General features: G+C 44.6%; 1 protein-coding gene across 5 annotated transcripts in view; it reads left to right on the plus strand.

Moving 5' to 3' along the window:
* SEC23IP (SEC23 interacting protein) overlaps positions 1-3525 on the plus strand; it is a 43434-nt gene extending 39909 nt beyond the window's left edge. For 4 of the 5 annotated variants that reach the window (XM_086681017.1, XM_086681019.1, XM_086681021.1 and 1 more), the window contains exon 19: positions 2404-3525. The gene's annotated coding sequence lies outside the window, so the exon portion shown is untranslated. Of the gene's footprint in view, positions 1-2399 lie in introns of all 5 variants that reach the window. The other variant, XM_086681018.1, reaches the window with a different exon arrangement.
* Positions 3526-18710: the final 15185 nt, after the last annotated feature.

Raw genomic sequence — 18710 nt, forward strand, 5'->3', positions numbered from 1 at the left:
TCATTGATTTGATGTTTCTATGATAAGTTCTTGTTTGACATTTTTATTATATGCCCAGTATTGTTTTCTTTTTTTGATGAGAAAATTGCTTTTAAAAAATTTATTTATTTAAGTTTATTCATTTACTTTGAGAGAGAGCACAAGGGAGGAAGCGGCAGAGAGACAGGGAGAGAGAGAATCCCAAGCAGGCTCTGGGTTGCCAGCACAGAGCACGACATGGGGCTCGAACCCATGAAACTGTGAGATAATGACCTGAGCTGAAACCGAGAGTCGGACACTTAACCGATTGAGCTACCCAGGCACCCCAAGAAAATTGATTTAAATTTTTTTTTAATTCAGTGTAGTTAACATACAGTGTTACATTAGTTTCAGGTGTACAATATAGTGACTCACCACTTCCATACATAGCTTAGTGCTCATCAGGATAATTGTACCCAGTCTTTATTTTCTAGGTTTTTTGACATTTCTTCTATTGACTTACTCATCTGTTTACCATATTTTACTGATTGCAAGTCGTATATTTTCCACATTTTATCTTTACGTTTGGACTGCATCTTCTTTTTATTTTAATGTTTATTTTATTTTTGAGAGGGACAGAGAGAGAGAGAGCACGAGCAGGGGAGGTGTAGGAGGAGAGGAAGACACAGGATCCGAAGCAGGCTCCAGGCTCTGAGTGGTCAGCACAGAGCCGATGCGGGGGCTCGAACTCACCGACCGTGAGATTATGACTTGAGCTGGAGTCAGCGCTCAACTGGCTGAGCCACCCAAGTGCCCCTGGACTGCATCTTCTAATCAGCTGTTGCCTGGATGGTAGTTGACTTCTTGCCAAAAGGGGTTGCGTTATTTTCTCCCAGTTACTGGGTGGGGCACTACCAACCTGAGCCTGCTTAAGCTAATTTCTCTGCTTCAGGTTTTTGGACGATGCTGCTAGTATGAATTCAGACATAAAATTTGTGGGCTGGCAGGGCTGGGGGACCAGTTCACATACCGAGGAATATCTTTTCCCTTCTTCCCATCATCAAGGAGGAGGCATGCAGACTTCTTGGCTGTCCTTTGTAGAGGAAGGGTTATTCTTTTTACCCCTCATTGAGGCTGTGGCCATTCCGTGTCCCCACTTTTTGTGATGGTCTCTGTCTCCTTTTAGAGTCTGTATCCTGAACGTCTTTTTTTCTTTGCCTAAGATGGGTGCCTGAAATGATGGTACATCTCACAATCGATGGTGTCTCACACTTCGTGAAATACGGTGTTTTAGTGACCGTAACAAAGATTTTGCTGTCTGGCGGTGCAAGTTCTGAGTATACGACGGTCTTGGCCGTTGTCGCAAATGACTTTTTTATTTAAAAAAATTTTTTTTTTTCAACGTTTATTTATTTTTGGGACAGAGAGAGACAGAGCATGAACGGGGGAGGGGCAGAGAGGGAGGGAGACCCAGAATCGGAAACAGGCTCCAGGCTCCGAGCCATCAGCCCAGAGCCTGACGCGGGGCTCGAACTCACGGACCGCGAGATCGTGACCTGGCTGAAGTCGGACGCTTAACCGACTGCGCCACCCAGGCGCCCCTCGCAAATGACTTTTGAAATGACCCACGTTCCCCTGACAGTGTCTTTCCACAAAAGAAAGCAAAAGCTAGCATGAAAAACTAAGAACCTTTCTCATTTCATACAGAATTTTTCACTGCTCTTTGTTTTACTTCTCCTTATACTTGGTTGTAGAATTTGGGCCAGAACTTTGGTTCCTGAGACTGTTGTAATAGTATACGATAATTGAGAATATGAACAGTCCTTCTCTACTTGGTTCGTGTAAGCTTAGGTCAGTTTTATTGAATAATTTTATGTTTTTCTCCTTTAGTCCTTTTTAGAAGTATTCTTTAAGGGGCTCCTGGATGGCTCAGTTGGCTGAGTGTCCGGCTCTTGATTTTGGCTCAGGTCATGCTCTCCTGGTTCGTGAGTTTGAGCCCCGCATTGGGCTCTCGCTGACAGTGTGGAGCCTGCTTGGGATTCTCTCTCCCTCCGTTCTCTCTCTCTCTCTCTCTCTCTCTCTCTCTCTGCTCCTCCCCTGCTCACGAACGCTCTCTCAAATTAAAAAAATAAAAATAGAAAAAGAATTGTTTTTTAAAAAGCCTCTCATGAATCTGACAGAAACTTTCTCACTTATTTTCCATACGTGTTTTGTTCTGGAGAGCTACCATGCTGGCGACTCTCAGTGAACGCTCCTCGCCTCACGTCCACCCCCGTGGAAGGCCCGAGGCCTTGTGCTCACGGGCTGTGTTCTTCGGAGGCACTTGACAGTATTTCTTTTACTTCAGGAAGGAATAACGGTGCATTAGTGCATTATTACTGTAACTTTGTGAAGTTCACCAGTATTTTCTTTTTCTTGTAAAGGCTTTCTTGTCTTTCCAGAAAGTCGGGCAAGAAATTGCATTGCTGAGAAAACCCTCAGAAGGCATTCCCAGTTTGCTCCCATGATGGATGACAGAAAAGTGGTTCATCAGCGTTTGCTCAGAATTTCTCACATGTAGGAAGTCGTTTCAAAGAAAACGTACAGAACAAAAAGACAATGGAGAAAATCAGTACCACATGTGGACAGTATAGATAAGAAAACGTAATTTGAAAAATGATGCAATTAAAAATTCCTCAGATCAGTTTAGTTGTACAGCTGTCAGAGTAATGCGTGATATCAATGAAGAAATATTTGTAGCATGCAGATGGTTATTTCTGTTTCTTAAAAACCTATTGTCAATGGGCCATTAAACTTGCATTTTTTTAAATTAATGTAGTATGTTCTTTTATTCAAGTATGGACTTCTTGAGAAACTATAGTAATACGACTTTCCAAAAATTTATGTTCTACTTTCAATGTGACTTGTAGTTTCGAGCTGCTTTAATGAGGGGTCATTGGTGTCTAAGAGGAAGTAACCAAGAGCACTTATATTCCGAGTTGAATCTGAGGTTTTATGAAGCCTTTCAGGCTCTCGCTGAGAGTGTACTTGTGGAAAGAAGTAAGATGCTCCAGAGGTCCTGTGAAGTGTCCTCCGGGCACATCCGCGTCCGCTCGCAGGGGTGTGGGGAGCAAATGAGAGGTTTTCCGTTTTGTCATCTGAGGAGCTGTGCAGTCGCCTCATTGCTAAACTTTCAGTTAATATGAGAACCAAAGTAGACTTTTTAGGTTTTGGGGTGGGTTTTTTTTGTTCGTTTTTTTGCTTTGTATTAATTTCACGTATACCAAAGTATTTCAGAGTATGAAAATGTATTGCTTCTAGACTGTAGATCTACTTCCTGGAAAGACTGTTCTGTAATATTTCACTTTGTTTTACTATGACTTTAAAATCAAATTATCTTAAATATTTTCCTAATACTACATGGGAATGCCGATTTTTCTTCTTTTGTTATGCGATAGAAACATTTTACACTGTTTACATAGTTCTCATGGAACATAGAATTTTTTGAAAGCAACATATGATACACATTTTTTTGTGTATATATTCTAACTAGTGTGAATAAAACAGTAATGGCATTTTTAAAAAGCAGCATACGTCTGTATTTCTCGTCTTTCTTAAAAATGTTCCCGTGAATATTCCTGCATTCATTTACTTTTCATTGTGAGTACGTGCTGTATGTGGTTTGTTCCTAGCATTTACTCCTAATAATAGAATTAGGACAGAACAACTTTAGAGCTGAAGTGATCTCGGGCAACATGTGTTCATCCCAACCAACCTCATTCTCCGGCTGAGGACACAACGCTAAGTGCCTTTCTCTGACTGCAGACCGGGGCTGGAACACAGTTTCCCTGACTCCGTTTTGGCCTTCATTTCTCTATACCTAGTACTATTGTTTTTCACTTAATAGCCACTTATCTTCCCCAAACTGACGACATAAAGAAAAATGAGGGTTGTTTATGGATACTAAACAAAATCCAGTTTGAATTTTCAATTGACAAAGTGGTTTCATCTGCCTGTGTCTTTTGAGTCTTGTGCAAAGAAGAAACACCTGAACCAGTGTGCAAAGAATAAATTGTGTACCAGCTGAGTTTCAGGAATTTTGAGATTTTAACACTGGAAACACGTATTCGAATTTTTTGGTGACTCTGCCTGTGGACGTGTATTTGTATTAGTCTTCAATTTCCGTTAAAAAAAAAAAAAAGCGCATAGTTGGTAGTTCCCATGAGGGCGGAATCGGCATCTATTAGCATGTTGTTCACTATTGATAGCATATCAGGCCTGGCAGAGTCTTGTCTCATACTAAGGCGCTTTCCAAATATTTCTTGAATAAAAGAATTTTAAGAATCAAAAACATGGTTTAACGCATGGAAGAGGCCTTGGAAGACCATCCAGATCAGTGGTCTGCAAAACAGAACTTTCACCAAATTCCAGAACGTAACCTAGACGTGAGCATAGCTTCCGAGACCAGCTTGATCTCCCCACTTCCCCCAGGAACAACCCCCCCCCCCCCACCTCCCGCCTGGAACCTCCCACCCCAGCCCCTGATCCAGGTTAATGTCCTCACTTTCCCCAGGTGAGGAAGGTCATCTCTTGTCCTTCTGAAAGGGTTTCAGACCCAGAGTGTGGGACCAAAAAAAGCAGGATTGTCTGAAGTTGGAGGTCCCGAGTCCTCATAAAACCGATGATGGTAACCTGGCTGGTTAAGTTGATGTGTAACAAGGGGAGAGAGCTCTGTAGCTCTGATACACCTGTGTGTTTCCTGGGTCTCTCAAGTAAGGGTGTTTTCTCAAAACACGAGTGTAATCATAACTACACAGATTATATCATAGTAGATAACCGCCATCCCGGCGGGAAGACCGTATGTGTGAGATAGTCACGACATGCGGTCTGACTGTGAGCAGTGACCCTGACCCTGCGTTCCTGCTGTTGGGCCCTCTCCTCGAGATGTCTGTCATACTTCCGGCAGGTTATCAGTCTTGTCCTGCCATTTCACCTCCGAATGAGCTTCCCAAACCTTGACAGCCTCGTAAAGAGCTCTGGCACCCATGCGCCCTGGTGTCCAAGCCCTCGGCTGTGGCTCCTGGGGCAAGACTTTGTCCCCAACTTGTCGGCAGGCACGGCGTGTTTGGTTTTGGTCCGTTTCCTCTGCCGTGCGATTCCTCGACCCCGCAGTTGTGTGACACGCAATGGAAATGTGGGGAAAGTGCGTGTGACAGCACCAGGCACGTAGCAGCACTCAGAACGCCCGGTTCTGTCGCCAGGAGCACTCACGTCGGGGAAGACCCAGGCCTTCGCGGCTGGCTCACGGCCACTTCTCTCCTCCCTGGGTTGTACTTTTGCCAGGTTTCTTGTAGCCGAGAGCAGCTAGCGGCTGTGCAGGTGCGTGAAGCATGGCGGCCTGGAGGAGGCGGTGGTCATTAGAAAGGAGGATGAGGGACAGCGGAGCCAGTGGGGTGGGATGGCAGGGGTGGGGATGCTAACGCTTCTTTGCTGCTTCGCGCAGGTCAGCAGGACCGTTAGCACCTGTGGGCCACCAGGGCGGCTCAGTCAGTTAACCGTCCGACTCTTGATTTCGACTCCGGTCACGATCTCATGGTTCGGGGGTTTCAGCCCCATGTCGGGCTCTGCACTGATGGTGTGGAGCCTGCTTGGGATTCTCTCCCTCTCTGTGTCTCTGTCTCTCTCTCTGCCCTTTGCACACACTCTCAAAATAATAAAAATATACTTAAAAAAAAAAGAAAGCACCTGTGTGTTACTTCTGCATGCCCTGATTCCCTAAGCTCTTTTTGGGATAAAGATCAAGAAAACATGTTTTTCCTTCTTAAATTCTCTTTTCTCCCTGATATTTCGTTTTCCTGCTTTAAAACATCAACCCTTCTAGATTTCCTCCAAACTCACTGGCCCCACAGAACACTTGGAAGATGACTTCATGTTGTGACCACCAGGGGGAGCTCGTGAGACAGCGCAGCCTCTTCATACCTCAGTCTGAGGTCCAGGGGACCGATTTTACGTGGGTGGTATACACACGTAATATCCTCGGAAGCTACCACAAAATACAGTTCAGCATGTGAAACCGCACGATGTCACCTCAAACAGACCGGGGATTATCAAGGACCCATTCTGGAGCTAGTAGATTCGTTAGAGGGTGAGCTGCAGGTTCAGGTTCATGAACAGGTGCAAATGGCATCCTTGGGATGACCCACCATGTTTTTCTTTCATTCCTTATGTTAAAGAGTGACTTCTAAGAGACTCTACTATGGAAATTTTCACGTACTCAGAAGTATGGAGGATGGTATAATGAATCCCCTGGTACCCTTCCCCTCCCTTCGGAGGTATTGGCAGGGACAGCCTCTTGAGGTGACCTAAAAGGACAGGTAAGTAGTGGCCAGGTGGGAAGTGGGGAAGTGCATTCAGGATGTGTGGGAGGCTGTCACGTGGGAAAGGGCGTCGCCCGCTCTCGCCGCTGGAAAAAATTAGGTTGTTTAGGCGTGAAATGTGAAGAAAAGAACCCTATGAGTGTTTTGAGTCTGATTGTCATTAACACTGTATTTTTTTAAAGTTTATTTATCTTGAGAGAGAGTGGGGGAGGGGCAGAGAGAGAGGGACAAAGAGGGAGAATTCCAAGCAGATTCTGCACTGTGGGCACAGAACCGGACGCGGGTCTTGAACTTATGAACTATGAGATCGTGACCTGAGCAGAATGCTCAACCGACTGAGCCACGCAGGCGCCCCATTAATATTGTTTTAAAGACAACATTCCTAGTGGCGCCTTTTCTTTCGGTAGCCACTGAGTAGCATTCGCTCTTGTGGACAGGAGCGCAGTTTGGAATATTGGCAAGTGCTCGTTAACCTGTGCCTCTCGGGTCTGCGTCCAGCTGTTTCTCTTTACCGGTGAGGAGTTGCAAAGCTGTTTTGAAGGGCACTTCTGACTCCCAGAGAAGCTTCAGGTAAACAAGGCTGCTATCGTTGGAACGTTCCTTCCCGGACGAGAGCTGGGGTGGGAACCTGGGGGGTTTGGGCGCCGACTGTGTTTCCGGCACTGTGCGTGCTCCAGCTCTTTAGCATAGTTTTTACGGGAGCCTGTTGGAGGTGGGTGTTACCCCATTTTACAGATGAGAAGACTGAGGCTTATAGAAGCCAGCCGGGTTGCTGGGGCCATACAGTTAGTGTCAGGGCTGAATAAAGTGCACCTAAACCCCCAAAATGAAAATATGGGAAGTCCTTTGAAATACTCACAGACTGCCTGCCCGCCTCTGTATGGAAGCACCTAGGCAGTGACGAAGCTTACTGCATTATTATTGCATAAGCCAAATCATCCTCAAAAGATACCTTTGAAAGAAAAGGATAAGTTTTAGGAGCTGCGGATTCTAATGGGCTTTGTCATTTTGGCCTGAAGTGCTCTTGTTTTCTTTGACAGAGGGCCAAAAACTTCTAGTTAATGAAGATTCCCAAATGTTGGCCTAAATGGGACCTAGACGTTTGCACAACGACCCTCTGAACTGAAAAGGGAGGAATAAATGCAAGATGGTCTGTTTGACCTCAGAGTGTCGAAAGCGTCCTGGTCTGTGTGCCCACCTTGGGCTTTGCAGGGACCGCTGCCAGGCTGGCCGTCCTCAGGCCGGTTCTCCATTCTCCCTTCCATGACCCGTTTGCCTCAGTCCCAGGTAGCCACAACACCGCCCTGGCTCGTCAGTCCAGCCCGAACCTCAGCCCTTCCAGCTTGTCCTCAGACGCTGCCCCTGGCTTCCCCATCCCGCTGAGAGGTTTTCCTTTGTTCCCAATTTCCTGTCCCCCTTGCCCTCTTCCCCAGCCTCTCTCTGGCTTTGCCTTCTGCTCCCTCCATGAATCAAGCCAACTCTACACTCTCCCCAGTGGCTTTTTTTTCTTGGCTGTGCTGCCCCGAGCTGCGAGTCCGGCCTCTCTGTGAGACCAGAGCCCCGTCCCACCTGCTCCCTGCACCTGTCTCGGCCCCATGGGGCCGCTGCCTCCCCCAGCCCCTGGGCCTCAGTTTGGTCTCAGGGGTTTATTCAAAAAGCACAGTTGAACAGGGGGAAATGACTAATGGGATTCCAGCCTTTGCCTTCAAAGGACGTTGAAGGGAGGCGAACAGACATGTAGACCCTTTTGCCCCTCTTCCCCGGCCCCCACGGCCTCTGCCACGCTGTCCTCAACCTGGTGCCGCACCCTAGGCAGAATAGCCACGTCAGAGTGACAGGTTCCCCCCTGAATATCCGAAAGCCAGGAGAAGGGAGGGTAAACGTCTCCACCCTCTGCTCTCCCGCACCCCTGTGTGGCGGGTCACCTGGTGAGGGGAGGTCCTTGAGCCACCGACCAGGCCGCAGGTGCCGCTTCTAAAACACACAGAGGTCCCGGGACGTGTCTGTTAGGCTGGGGAGCTCACCTTCACTTCAAGGATCCGGACTGAATGCATTTTGTTGGTCTGAACAAAAAAGCTTTAATTACAAAGCCTCCCCTGTGAAAAGATACAAAATTCCCCCCACCGAAGTATCATCTTGTGTCAAAAAGTTTCTCTAAATGGGATCCATGATTGCTTTTACTAGGTAAATCTTTCCGGATGCCATCTAGAAATTACTTAATTTGCCTCTTTTGGAGTGTCGCTTTTCCATCATTCATCACAACTTGCTTTAGGTCATGTCTTGGTCATGTGTGGCAACAGGACAGATTTTGTTACTTTGTTCAGCATTTGGGCAGGAAGCTCTTGAGTCTTGTGTTTGAAACACGGGTTGTTTGGCAATCAAAAAGAATGAAATCTTGCCATTTGCAACTATGTGGATGGAACTAGAAGGTGTTATGCTAAGCGAAATTAGTCACTCAGAGAAAGACAAATATCATATGACTTCACTCATGTGAGGACTTTAAGAGACAAAACAGATGAACATAAGGGAAGGGAAGCAAAAAGAATATAAAAACAGGGAGGGGGAGGGGACGGTGGGTGATGGGCATTGAAGAGGGCATCTTTTGGGATGAGCACTGGGTGTTGTATGGAAACCAATTTGACAATAAATTTCATATATTAAAAAAAAACAGGGAGGGGGACAAAACATAAGAGACTCTTAAATATGGGGAACAAACCGAGGGTTGATGGAGGGGTTGTGGGAGGGGGGATGGGCTAAACGGGTCAGGGGCATTAAGGAATCTACTCCTGAAATCACTGTTGCACTATATGCTAACTAACTTGGATGTAAATTAAAAAAAAAATAAATTAAAAAAAAGAAACACGGTTGTCAGGTACAGTTGCTTTTTACCCCTTGAGACTTTGCCTCATTTTTTTTTTTTTTTTTAGCTCAAACGCCTTTCACCTAACTCCCTTCAAAATTCATTTCCCAATGCCTTAGATGGCCCTACATGGTTTTTCCTTTTCCCAAATTAGCTTTGTCAACACCCGAATCTCGCACGGCTCTGGTCTCTGGACGACAGTGTATTATTACCTTCCTCTGTCATCACTTTCTGTCGATGGGGCCCTGTGGAGTTTCGTTGTCTACGAAATGACAATGTTTTGTTACCTGAAAATGATAGTTTACCTCAACTGTTGTCAAATATAATGAGTTCTGAATTGGCGATTTGGAGTCTCAATAAGTCTCCTCCAGAAGAGACATGAAGATTAAGGTTTCTGATCCTTGGGCATCACTAGTCAAAACATGTGCTGCTTCTGTGCAGAGAATGAAATCCACCTGCTGGCTGGAATTTAGAGCCACGTCTGCTTTCTTCGGTACTGAGAGAAGAACATAAAGTCTTCTCCTTGTCATATCTTAAAGTTCTGGAAAGCTTTCTTGAACAGCAAGAGTGAGCGTGTGCAGTAAACTGGAAGTACGTTCCCAGTCGCCAAGCCTCAAAGGGAAATGAATATTTAAAGTTGTTTTTATTTTATAGATGTTGTTTCATTTTGCATGGTGCAAATCCCAACCAACTGAAAAGTGGCCACTTTTTATTTTTCTGGCTAGAATTGAGTCTTCCCCCCTAAGGAAGAAATTGCTTCACAAAATTTTTTAGGGTGAACTTATAGCCACTTAAATAGGAAGAGGACATGAACAGATAATTCACTAAAAAAGACTAGTACACTTGAAATGAAACGTTCATGCTTGTTACTTATCTCAGAAATACAAACTAAGAGGGAAGAAGAAGGACATTTTTAAAAAACTGCTCATAATGGCAAATAAAAAAAAAAAAAAGACGTGCACAGAACTTACATTGCTGGTAGGAATATCAATTGATACTTCTTTCCAGAAAACAATGTGGTATACTGTGTGTTAAGAGCCTTAAAATGGTCTTATAACCCCATAGTTTCACTTTCAGAAATAGTCTTAAAAATGGACACAGATTTATATACACTGGATTATTCATCAGGGGAGCTTTTTAGAGTGAAGATCTGGAAGCAAAATAAGATGGTCAGTTTGGGAAGAAGTCAGGGAAGAGGAAGGGAGACATGGGATTTCACACATTTCTAGTCTTGGCCACCAGGAATCTTACTGGGCAGTGAAAACATGTGGACTGTTCGTGCAGATCTGTTTGTTTTTGTAAGTATAAAGACAACCCACGTGCATCCCCTGTCTGTACAGGGTCAGCATGTCAGAGGCAGTGTCCTCGCACAGAGTGCCACCTGCAGCGGAGGGAAGCCAGTCTGGGCGGACGATGGATGTGTGTAGCTCTAAGGGTGGCTGGACTTGGGGGCTCAAGACCCTCCTAACCAGTCCTGAGCAATCTGAGCACTGTGGGGGGCGGTGGGCCTGGGTTGCAGACAACAAGAAAGCCAGCATGGAGTCCCGTCTCCTGAGTCCAAAGCCCATTTGTGTCCACCTGGAGCCCAAAACTTAGCGACAGCTTCATGTATCACTTCAATGTTTGTGGCTTTGGAATGGCACAGGCCCGTTTTACAGGTAAAGAAACTGAGATCAGAAAAGCAGATGGGGCACCTGGGTGGCTCAATCGGTTAAGCGTCTGGCTTCGGCTCTGATCATGAAATCGTGGTCTGTGAGTTCAAGCCCTGCATCAGGCCCTGTGCTGACAGCTCAGAGCCTGGAGCCTGCTTTGGATTCTATATCTCCCTCTCTCTCTCTGCCCCTCCCCTGCTCACACTCTGTATCTCTCTCTCTCTCAAAAATAAATAAACATTTAAAAATATTTAAAAATAAAAGGAAAATGGAGTGACTTGTCTAAGATGACACAATGATTCAGTGGTGGAATTGTCAGAGTAGAGAAAGCAAGAATGGAAAACTGAGATGAAAGGTCAAGATTTTCCTTATTGCTTTTCTTATGTTCCTCCCATGTTTGGACAAAGTATCTCAGTGTGTTGGTCAAAAATTCTTTTTTTTCATGGATTTGGAAGGGAGAGGAGTATGTTAATCATCTAAAAAATTATCCTGTCCCTCATATGTGGACGTATCTCCCACAGCATCCTTACCTTTTCTGGCGTCGTATAACTGTTGATAATGTGCCCCTGGGGCCTGGACAGCTGTTCCTTACTTTAGTGGGTTTTATAAATACCTTGTGTTTTTTTTTTTCTCTCTTTCTGGATTGGCTGGTGCTACCCACCTGTCCAGTACCCCCGCTTTAGTGCTCTGCATAGGGTCCCATGTTTGTATTGGATGGAACAGGCGCACTGTAGGGATGAACATCTTAATTGATGTAAAATACAGAGGAGACGGGGCGCCTGGGTGGCGCAGTCGGTTAAGCGTCCGACTTCAGCCAGGTCACGATCTCGCGGTCCGTGAGTTCGAGCCCCGCGTCGGGCTCTGGGCTGATGGCTCAGAGCCTGGAGCCTGTTTCCGATTCTGTGTCTCCCTCTCTCTCTGCCCCTACCCCATTCATGCTCTGTCTCTCTCTGTCCCAAAAATAAAATAAAAAACGTTGAAAAAAAAAAATTAAAAAAAAAAAAATACAGAGCCTTAAATTTATAAGCTTGAGTCAGACCCATACGAACATTAAGAGCATCTTTAGCAGTGACAATTATTTCTCTTACTGGTTTGCACTCGCCCCTTGGCAAAACGCTTTCATGAACTTCACTGCGTTTGATCTTTGTGCTCATTAAGGGAAGAAGGCAGGACAGGGATGATCATCTCCATCTTTATAGATGAGGGAACCGAGGTTCCCAGAGGCGACGTGACTTGTCCACAGAGACTCGGGAGTGGATGAGGAAGCTGGGACCGGAGCTCACGTCTTTCCATCCTAGACCTGCCCTAGACTGCATCCTAGACTGCTTGCTGCTCCTTGGGAATACATTTCTTATCGGTATATAATTGAGAACTCTGCCAGACCCCAAAGTGTGTAAATATGAAATAGCTCTTGACGTCGTGTTGTATTAGAAAATTTGGAAAATACGGAGAGGCATAAATGAGAAAATAAAATTACACCATTTCTTTCCTCATAAAAATGGAATCACATTTGGGGCACCTGAGTGGCTCCGTCGGTTGAGGGTTCAACTTTGGCTCAGGTCATGATCTCACCGTTCGTGAGTTCAAGTCCCACGTCAGTCTCTGTGCTGACAGTTCACAGCCTGGAGCCTGCTTCGCATTCTGTGTCTTCCTCTCTCTCTGCCCCTCCCCTGCTTGTATTCTGTGTGTGTGTCTCTTTCTCTTAAAAATAAATAAACATTAAAAAAATGGAATCACACTATAATGTTTGGAACTTACTTTTTATGTGTGTTATTGCTTGAATTTTTCTGTCATTGAAAAATCTTCTATAAAATTAAATCACTTTTTACTTATCCAATCACCATCGTTTGGTTTTTGAATTGTTTCCAATTTTCCAAATATATATGCACATGTATGTGTGTGTATAGGAAGGTAGACACATTAGATCAACCTTTTGATGAACCTCCTTTCAGAGAAAGCTTTGTGAACATTTGAGTTAAGATGTATTTATTGGGGCGCCTGGGTGGCTCAGTCGGTTGGGCGTCCAACTTTGGCTCAGGTCATGATCTCGCAGTCCATGAGTTCGAGCCCTGTGTCGGGCTCTGTGCTGACAGCTCGGAGCCTGGAGCCTGCTTCGGATTCTGCATCTCCCTCTCTCTCTGCCCCTCCCCTGCTCGTGCTCTGTCTCTCTCTCTCAAAAATAAATAAACATTAAAAAAATTAAAAAAATAAAAAGATGTATGTATGTATGTATGTATTTTACATTTCTCTCTCTCTCTCTTTTAATATAGTTTATTGTCAAATTGGCTTACATACAACAGCCAGTGTTCATCCCAACAAGTGCCCTCCTCAATGCCCATCACCCACTTTCTCCTCTCCCTGACTCCCTATCAACCCTCAGTTTGTTCTCTGTATTTAAGAGTCTCTCATGGTTTGCTTCCCTCCCTCTCTGTAACTACTTTTTTTCCCCCTTCCTTTCCCCCATGGTTTTCTGTTAAGTTTCTCAAGATCCACATGTGAGTGAAAACATATGATATCTGTCTTTCTTTGACTGTCTTAGTCTCTTTAGCAAATGGTGCTGGGAGAGAGAACTGGACAGCAACATGTAGAAGAATGAAACTAGACCACTTTCTTACACCATACACAAAAATAAACTCAAAATGAGTTTTAAATTCAGTCACTGAACAGGTATGATTTCTCTGAGGTCCAATGAAACAGGAAGTTGCTAAGGAAATAAGACTTTCCTGAGGTGGCTTTATTTCAGTCTTTGTACACTCTCAAAAGGCTCAAAATCACCCTCAAGATTCTGTTCCCTGAATGGCAGTGCTGGTATCCACCAAAACCGCATCTTACATGTAGATTTCAACCTCAGTTACTTAGCTGGGTAGTAAAGCGGTTTTCTATTTTCAAACCAAAAGTTAATTCTACTGAAGAACGAAATTAAAGCAAAAGTGAAGTGGACAGTTGTCGGAAAGGAGAATTCTATAAGGCACACCTCTGTCAGAACACAAGTGACCATTTTACACACCCACAGTGGCTTTCAAGTCTGATTCACTTAGAAGGGGTGTGTTTATCAAAAGGTGGCACTTAAAAACTTTTTTTTAATGTTTATTTTTGGCAGAGAGAGAGAGAGAGAGAGAGAGAGAGAGAGAGAGAAACAGAGTGTGAGTGGGGGAGGGGCAGATAGAGAGAGGGAGGCATAGAATCCAAAATAGGTTCCAGGCTCTGAGCTATCAGCACGAATGGTGCTTAAACTCACGAATGGCGAAATCATGACCTGAGCTGAAGTCAGACGCTTAACCAACGGAGCCACCCAGACACCCCAAAAGGTTAAATACACAAGCTGTTTTGACCAGCAGATGTCATTTAAATGTGGCTTGCACATATGGTCATGGAAGCCTAATGATATGGTTTCTGAACCTTTCCAAATCTTCCGGAAAGGCTTTATATTCCAGAAAGGTTTTAGTTATCCACTGTATGGGGTGCATATGATTCATATTGCATTCAATTAATTTGCTTTCATTCAAGCAAATGGAAATTTAGTCCTTGGTCTAATTCACTGTAGCCAGTGTTAGCAATATTTTAAATTCCTTTTATGGTATCTGTGGCACTTTATTTACTTATTTATTTTTATCTTAGAGAGAGTGTATATGCACGTGTGGGCAGGAGAGAGAGAGAGAGAGAGAGAGAGAGAGAGAGAGAATCCTAAGCAGGCTCCATGCTGAGTGTGGAGCCTGATGCAGGGCTCGATCTCACAGCCTGGGATCATGACCTGAGCCAAAACCAAGAGTCAGACCCTCAATCAACTGAGCCACCCAGGCGCCCCTGCATGTTTCATTTATTTACTCTTATTTAAAAATGAAATTTGCCCTTGACCATAAAGCTCTAATTTCAGAAAATACAGTTATTGGTTGTAGGTATTGTTTCCTTACAAACCTATTCAGATGCTCAAATCCACCTTCCAGAGACTCTTAAATCCAAATTACGTGCATGAGAGGGGAAGAGGGAGAGCAAAGTAGCCCATCCAGTGTTTCCCCTTGCTGAGCAATCTTGTCTTCCAGAATACACTTGTTCCCTTGTTGGCTTCCTGCCCAGCAGCCCCCACTGCCGTGACACCAATTTTCACTACCCAACTCATCACTTTATTCAATTACAAAGCCACGAGAGGGATTTCCACTTTCAGTAATGATGGACTAGCTTATTGCACACCAACCATCTTACTATAAACAACTAGGAGCTATGATATCTAGAAAACAATGTCTGGGAGTAGCAGAGACCTACCAAAGAAGTGAGGACCCAAGGGACCAAGGTTCCAGAGAGGAGATTCAGCAACATAAGTATCAGTGGGTGCCACTTACCCCCTTGAGGCAATTGCCAAAGCAGAAGGTGGTGACTGAGATACCATGGAGGTGACAGCAGAGCTTCTGGCATTTTTATGGGACTGAGGGGACAGAAATGATAGTTTATAGCACACCAACGAGGAGAGGTTCTGATACAAATCACAGGATTTCAGCTGGGACTTCTGAAAGTCCATTCTTTCAGATGGGGACGAACCAGAAGTAGAGAACCTCTCACCAAGACTGAAGCTCAGATTTAAATCAGCTGAATCCCTGAATGCATTACGGTGATTTGCTCCCACGTGAACTGCCTGAAAGAAGCAAAAACAAATTGTTTTGGAAGGAAGATACTATCACCCAGAGCTTCAAATTTTCTGTGTAATTTTTCATACATGATGTCAAATCTACATGACTGAAAACCTGACGAAAAAACACAGCTACAATAGATCCAGACATTGGAGTTATTCGATACAGACTTAAAAATGATGGTGATTAATATCATCAAGAAATTAGCGGACAATTTGGAGTAGAGAACTGGAGATGTGAAAAGAACCAAATGGAAATTCTAGAACTGAAAAATATAGTAATAGAAGATAAGAACTCAGCAGTGGGTTTCAACACAGATACGATGTAGTAGTTGAAGAGAGGAATAGTAAATTAGAAGGCAGGTCAGGAAGAAATAGCCTGAACCACACAGAGGAAAAGGATAGAAAACACAGGAAAGAGTGTAAGAGACATATGGAGTATGAACGATCTAACGTGTATTTGGAGTCCTGGAAGGCAAGCAGGTCAGAGACTAGGGCAGGAGCAGTATTTGAAGAGCAAATTGACGAGGACCTTCCAAAACTGACAATGGTTTCAAGAAGCTCCATAAACCATAAGCTGAGTAAATACAAAGAAAACCACACCTTAAAAGTGCATCATGGTAAAATGCTGAGTTAAATCACTCCGTAAGTCACTACTTGACCAGAATGTCTTCACCGACTTGGGCAAACACTACTGCTCTGTATCCCACAACTGCTTCCATAGCTTTGCCTTCAAATTCTTCGCAGGCACATCTCTCTTTGGGGGAGCATTTTCCAAGGACCAGCGTTTGCCCTGAGTGAGGTCTCTGTGCCCCCAGGGCTGTTGTGCTTCTCTCACTGCACCCTTGTCTGTGGTCCCAGGGGAGAAATGCCTAGTGCCTTATCCGCCTGGGCAGGCCTTTTACTGAGAGGTCGGAAGGTACATAGGGTCATGGCTGAGAGCACGGGCTCTGGAAACAGATCACTATACCTGCTCACCTCCTTCCTCCACCACTTAGTCATTGTATAATCTTACCTTTTGGAGCTGTCGTGTCCCCATGTGCCCCATAAGGATGATAGCCGTTACACTTTTAAGGGCTGTTATGAGATTTAAATGAGCTCATGTTTGTAAAGTGTCTGACGTATAGAAGACAATTAGTGGATGGGCTCGTTTTTAAATCTTCCTGATCGATTTCTTCAGCCTGATCACAGCCATGCATTTCTTCCTTAATAGTAGCTGAGGCTTCTTCAGACCTTTTGTGCCTGCTTTGCCCCAGTGGGAACCGAACATGAAAGGAGAGGAGGAGGTGTACATTTTATATCAGAGGAGAGAGCTTAAAAATTAATCTCTTTAAGTATGTACAAGAGTTGGTGAACTTCACCCTTCAAAGGAGGAAGTGAACGTTAAAGTTTGAAAAGTTTCCAAAAAAGCCAGAAATATCAGACCCTGATAGGATCAAATAAACCACCTGGGCTGGTTGAAGGATTTGTCTCTGTGTATAGTAAAGGGTACTGCTCTTACTACCCTGACCCATTTTCATCTGCTTCCTAGTTCTGCCTTTAAGAAAGGTTGATGCATTGGATGCACCACTTTCTCTACTGGAAAATTCTTTAATAGCAATTTCCATCAATTGAATCTCGTATTCCTGATTCAACTGTCTGTTAACCTGACTACTGTTAACTTCTTGGTTAAGGCATTTAAAAAAATGTATTCAGGGGTGCCTGGGTGACTCAGTTGGTTAAGCGTCCAACTTTGGCTCAGGTCTGATCTCACCGTTTGTGAGTTCGAGCCCCATGTCGGGCTCTGTGCTGACAGCTCAGGGCCTGGAACCTGCTTCGGATTCTGTGTCTCCCCGCTCGCTGCCCCTCCCCCACTCGCACTCTGTGTGTGTGTCTCTCTCTCAAGAATAAATAAACATTAAAAAAATTTTTTAAAAAAATGTATTCATATTATTTATCTAGGCACACACTAGGTGTATTACTCCAATGTGTTTTACTCGCAATCTATTCCTCCTGCTCCTTAGGTAAATACATACTTGTGCAATTGATATTGTAATTTTAGCTACATTGTAGAAAATTGGAAAATAAATTTTTCTTAATGTCAAAGACTAAAGCCCGCCACCATTAGCAGCAACCTGTCTGATATTTTGGCTCTCCCTGGGTTAGCACTGAGCAAATGAAAGAAATAACCGATCTGCCTTCCAGACAGTGCTAAATATCTGTCAGGCATCAGAAGAAGCCGTCGCCATGCAAGATCTCATGTTGTCCTTGTAACAACGTGGGGAAGCCTTTACGGACCAACCATATCATTTATTCTTTTTCTCACTAGGCAGAAATATGATTAAATAATTTTTTTAATGCTTGTTTTTGAAAGAGAGAGACAACGTGTGAACAGGGGAGGGGCAGAGAGAGAGGGAGACACAGAATCCAAAGCAGGCTCCAGGCTCTGAGCTGTCAGCACAGAGCCCAATGGGGGGCTCAAACTCGTGAACTGTGAGATCGTGACTTGAGCTGAATGACTTGAGATCATGACAGACGCTTACCTGACTGAGCCACCCAGTGCCCCAGAAATCTGATTTTAATACAGATATGAACTTGGGTACTGAAATTGGTGGGACTTCTTCACTTACAAGGTATAATCTTCACTTATAAGGAAGGCTTCTGCTGTAAGGTAGAGGGCCCAGAGTGTATTTATGTGCTGGGATAAAAATTATTGACAGAGACTTATTCCTCTTTCCCACGATGACATAAATGAACTGTGTTGCATCTTGGGGAGAATTTAGGCTCTTGTAAAGCACGTTTGGATTCATTCTCTTATTCATTCACTTGTTCATTCCACACGGATTCACTGAGAGCCTTCTATGAGCCAGGCTTCATTCTAGGCCCTCGAGATGCAGCACTGAACAAAACAGGGATCATTTGTTTTGAGAACTTACATTCTAGTGGGAGGAGTGGTAGGTAATAAGCATTAAACATAATAAGTTCTGGTATTCTAGAATACAGTAAGTGCAATGGAAAACATGAAGTGGGCTAGGAGAGATGAACAGTCTGGGAGGGGTGTTAGAACCTGGAAGGGTGGTCAGGCTTGGCTTCACAGGTGACATCTGGGCAGAGGCTAGAGGGAGGTGAGACCTGAGCCTCGGAGGGAGCTGGACGACAGCGGTGGGCAGGGCGCACATGAGTGTGAACGAAGGCACCGAGGTGGGGCACGCCCAGCATGGCAGGGAGGCTGGGGAGGCTGTGGGGAGGGAGCAAAGGAGAGAGAGTTCATGCACAGACTCTTG

This window comes from Puma concolor, chromosome D2, assembly GCF_028749965.1.
Source record: "Puma concolor isolate L17-30 chromosome D2, mPumCon1.1.hap2, whole genome shotgun sequence".
In the NCBI taxonomy this organism is placed as follows: domain Eukaryota; kingdom Metazoa; phylum Chordata; class Mammalia; order Carnivora; family Felidae; genus Puma; species Puma concolor.